This window comes from Lagopus leucura, unplaced genomic scaffold, assembly GCF_019238085.1.
Source record: "Lagopus leucura isolate 7727_CA_CO unplaced genomic scaffold, USGS_WTPT01 Super-Scaffold_73, whole genome shotgun sequence".
In the NCBI taxonomy this organism is placed as follows: domain Eukaryota; kingdom Metazoa; phylum Chordata; class Aves; order Galliformes; family Phasianidae; genus Lagopus; species Lagopus leucura.
The window spans coordinates 39,417,298-39,422,454 of NW_024962252.1; positions in this window are offsets into that span (position 1 = coordinate 39,417,298).

Consider the following 5,157-nt stretch of genomic DNA (forward strand, 5'->3'; position numbering starts at 1 on the left):
TTTCTGATTGAGACGTTTTTAAGTATAAATAAATCAATGGCCAAAAAGTACCAGTTTATTATAGTGATACAGTTCTTTCAGCTCCTGCATTAGACTGAACAGTTCCCCAACGCTCTCTTTTGATAGCTGTTTCCTAGAGTTCAACAAAAATAACTAGTAAAATGCATCTCAATTACTGCTCTGTGAAATCTTACCAATTTCATGAACAGTGTCTTTGACAACTGATAGGTTGTCTCCAGAAAACAAAAAGAAAACAAACTAATAAACAAACCAAACAAAAAACAAAACCACCGCTGAAAAATACTGACCAAAAAAAAAAAAAAAAAAAGGACCTGTAAGCAAAATATACAAGTTCTCCCAGGAAATAAGCTTAACAATCATATGAAAAATAGAAATGTACTCCTTTCTCAGATGTTTGGAAATCAGAAGCATGTCTTTGATACATTCAGGTATGAGTTGTAGCATTAGATGCAAACAACATTTGTCATTGCATGTATGTGTGACACAAACAATGAGGGAAAGAAATGGGATAAAACTTTTCAAAGGGAGATCTCAAGAGCTCTTGTATTATCACAAGTAAGTCATGCTCTAAATTAAAGAATTTTCAGATAAATTGATCACAGGGAATATAAAATACATTTTAAGGGTTGTGCTTTGACAATCTTCCTTATCCCTGAGAATTTTGAGATAATGGAGGGGGATTTTAAAATCCTTTTAGAGGAAATCTTCATATATACATTTCCCTTCTTTCCTATAAGTATGATATATGAAGAAAGCACCTTACAATTTTCCAAGGCATCGGTCAATCAGCCTAAGAATCATGTTGCTGAAAGTCTGACTATTTTATAGTTAATCTGTAACTGCAGAATGGACTGTTTTTCCATTAGACTCAAGGAGACTAGTCAATAATGTGTTGACAGTATGTAGACTTATTTATAAGATGGATACTGTTCATTTTAAATGAATACACATATTCTGCCAAGAATAGATTGTTTTCAGATTTAGTAATAGTATCTCTTTTCTGTTATGTGACGAAATCTCATATTGATTATAAACAATAAATTTTGGGAATGACAGATCTACCAATAAAGGGCACATTTCAACCTGTGGAATACATGCAAATATCAATATATGTAATTACACATAATCATGAATGTCATCAATTTATTTAGTGTAAACAATTTAAATGAAGATATCTGAAGGCAAAAATCAAATTAAGCTGTGGAATATTATTACTCATTCTTTTATTTATTATTTTCAGTGAACCCTTTTTGTTATTGAGAGTGCTACTTTTCTTCTTTTAGTGACTTTCTAGTGATTTTCAATGTGCATTTACCCATTGTACCTAAGACTAGATAATTTGGCTGTGTATCCTTTCAGATTCATACTCATAATACAAAGACTTCTCTAACATTAGGTGAAAGGGACATGTACTCCCAATTTCTGGTTTTTCCCCCATGGCAGTAGGATTCACTTCAGCAAACACCGACATAATTAACAAGTAGTGTAACTGATCCAATACTAAAGTCTTATAGCTGGTTGTCTTATAAGCTAGATACATTCAGATATATCCAGAGGCTTCTTCATTAGGAAAATGTTTTTGGGGATCAAATTGATTTATGTTCTTAAGGCCTCATTTATTGATTTTATTTATGAATTGCTACTGGGTCTTAGTTCTCTGACTGTTCCCACTACCTCACCTTTTGAAAGAACCCCGTTGTTTCACCCCTAAAGAAACTTGGGTGTGGTCTTTGCCATAGATCTCCTAAGCATCACTCCCTACAGAAGATAAGGACTAGACCTTGTCAGGCTTGACACCTCCTGTTCTACATAGTTGTTCAAGCATAATCCATTCAGCTGTGTTCCTCACACTCTTCCATATGCCCTAATGAAACACCTACCATTCACTTTCCTCCATTCACTGAATTGAAACACAGGATAGGAGATGAACTGAGCCTGAAGAGAGTAACTGGTACAGATATATCATTCCTTTCTATTAAGAGAACAAACATTCACTAGATTTCAAAGCATTCCAAAAGCTTGTTGAATTCAAAGCAAAGGATATTGTCTCATTAAGAACTGTTCAAGAGGAGGAATTTGCACTGTGTAGGTTTTTGCACTTAGGTATGCTCTAGGCTGAGCTATTTCCTGCATCACAAGTAAAAAAAACTTAAAAGTAAACTGTATATATATTTTAAGGTAAAATAAGCAGTAAATATATTGAGGCATTAGTCTAAATTAAGAAATGGTATTATAATAATGTTGGTTTAAGAAGAAAAAAAAGAATAAAACACATATGGGCTGTTTGTCTCAAAATACCTTGCAAAAGTGGTATGTGTAACAGACAAACCTACTTAAGTATACCTAAGTACAGTTCAAAGCGTGACATCTTGCACACTAGCTATGCAATTGGTTTTCAGTACAGATTGTTACTTGGGACAAGTGCAGCTACTCTGCTAAGGTAAACTCAGCACAGCAGCCCAACTGTACTACTAGCTAGAGCAGTTGAAGAACTGGCATATGGTCTACAGAAATGAGTTAGTTTTATGAAGAAATCACTAGTTCAAGAAAGAAATAAATAGAAAATTTCCTCTTGGGAGAGATTCCATGGCAGAAACAAGAGCATCATGGATTTGTTGAGAGTACTTTCTATGTGAGTCAAATAAAGGAGCAGCCAGTGCATCCATGTCTGTGTGCAGAGAGATAGTTTTCTATCACACTAAGATGAGAGACAGTGTAAAAAGATACAAGAATTAGATGGATCTATGACATCTATCACATCATAGCCCTGGCAGCAATGCTACACCACACTTGCTGGAAAGGGAAGTCTGCAGCAGATATCGACCCTTGGCAGCTTTGTTTGACAATGAGAAGATGAAGAGGGCCAGTGGGACTCACACATACTCATCAGCACACTACAAACAGACCAGCCACTCCAAAGATTTAATGACTGTAGTTTAGGTTATTATTAAAAATTGAAGTATTTGTTTTGAAAATATTTCTCATAATTTATACATTTCTAAGCATTCAGATACTTGTATTCATAATACTAATTCTTTCTGAGCAAGATGAAGAAAGCAAAGTTTGCAGATATTATCATAAGAGCTACTGAAACTTTTCAAAACCTGAATGAAAAGGAGCTAAAGTTGCTCCACCTCTTCAGCCCTGCTTACTAGATATTGCCACATACCAGATCTATCTGATTGAACCTGGAGGTAGGATAGAGCCAAAAAACACCCACAGCAAGGAGTTCTTCATTGTTATGTTGGGTACCCTGTTTTTTGATCCATGAGCTCAAGGTCACAGGCTAATTCTTCCTTATTTTACTGTTAGGTAGTTGTCTATGCAGATCAGTCTGTGTTCTATTGTCTTAAGTTGAACTTCCAAATATTTCAGTTGTATGGTTTTTTTGTTTTGATTCTTTAAAGAGGCCAGAAAAAAGCATTAGAAGGCCCATTACTGGAGCATATGACATAGAAAGAGAAGATGAGAACCCAGTGTTTATTCAGCTGTAATAAGGGAAAACTAAGGGAAGATCTTACTGTAGATGTCAGTCATATGAGGGAAGGGTGTGGGGAAGATGTAACCAGACTATTCTAAAAGGTAGGAAAACATGTAGCACTTGTCACAATATTCAACACAGGCGTTCTTCCTCAATAAAAAATCACCATGAAAGTGGTCAGATTCAGCAGGTTGCTTGAACAGGTTACAGAATCTTCATCCCTGGAATCATTCAAATCTCAGCAGGACAATCTTGACCACTGCTTTCTTTGGAAAGTTGGATAGGTGACTTTACTGAGCAGGACTGCTTGTTTTTCCTATAATAAATGCCATTGCAGAGTTTATTATCTTTCTGAGTGAACACACTGCAAATCTCAAACCAGACTGTATACACATGACCCAAAGAGACTCGATGCCCTCAGCTATTCAGAGGAAGTGCAAGTTAATTGTTAGAACTTAATTATACTGCTTACAGAATTGAGCTGACTTAAAAAGATGTGCAAATTTTAGAAAACAGTAAGTACATTCTCAGTGCAAATATCACTGTGGCTTATATTTTCGGGGCCTTTTCACAATTTTTTTTCTTTTTGTCTTTTTTTCCTCAGTTTGGGATAAAATTTGCCAAGCACAAGCAAATCATAAAAAGAGCTAAATTGCTATGACAAGCCCTATAATGATCCTAAATATATATAAGCTGCTATACATATGCAGTAAATATATTAGAACTGGAAAATATTAATTTATTTGACTGAATGAGCTGCTTCTTCCATCCACAGCTTCCCATCTCCTGAACATATCTGGTTGGGAATAACATTAGCATGTTTGCAGGCTAACAGTGAAAACAATCTAATCCTGTACTGAGCCTCCTGGGATCTGATTTAATCTCCCTTGCCCAAAGGCAGCATCTTTTGATCTCAATATCTTGCCTGCAGATCCCTCCTCTCTCCATCGCTGCAGCTAGCACTGTGCCAAATCCACAGCTGATGGAGAGACAAGAGTTTTCCATGGGCATGCTGAAGGACGACTGCATAAGATAGCTTTGTGGGTTCATTTGCACTGTGTATACACACAATCCATTAAAGCAGCCCACTGTTAATTGGCCAGTTGAAGAAACAATTGAAACTGCCACCTTTTTGGAAGTTGACTTTGCACTATGAGTGAAGACACTGTCAGCCATGAAGAATGCTGAAAAGTTGCCTGTACTAACAAAGTTATCTTGCTGTTTCCCAATTTCCTTAATAAACAAAGAAAGACATAACTGCCCTGTACCACATAACAGCTGTGTTTGAGACAGTGCTGCAGTCTTTATCACAGAATCACAGAAAGGCCAGGTTGGAAGGGACCTCAAGGATCATGAATCTCCAACCCCCCTGCCACATGCAGGGCCACCAACCTCCCCATTTAATACCAGACCAGGCTGCCCAGGGCCCCATCCAACCTGGCCTTGAACACCTCCAGGGACGGGGCATCCACAACCTCTCTGGGCAGCCTGTTCCAGCACCTCACCACTCTGTAAAGAACTTCCCCCTGACATCCAACCTAAATCTTCCCTCCCTCAACCTAAAACCTTTTCCCATTTTCAATTTGCTTTTATGTCAGTTCCCATCCGTGCCCAAATGCGGCCAACCATTATCATATTAACAGTAGACTTGAAAA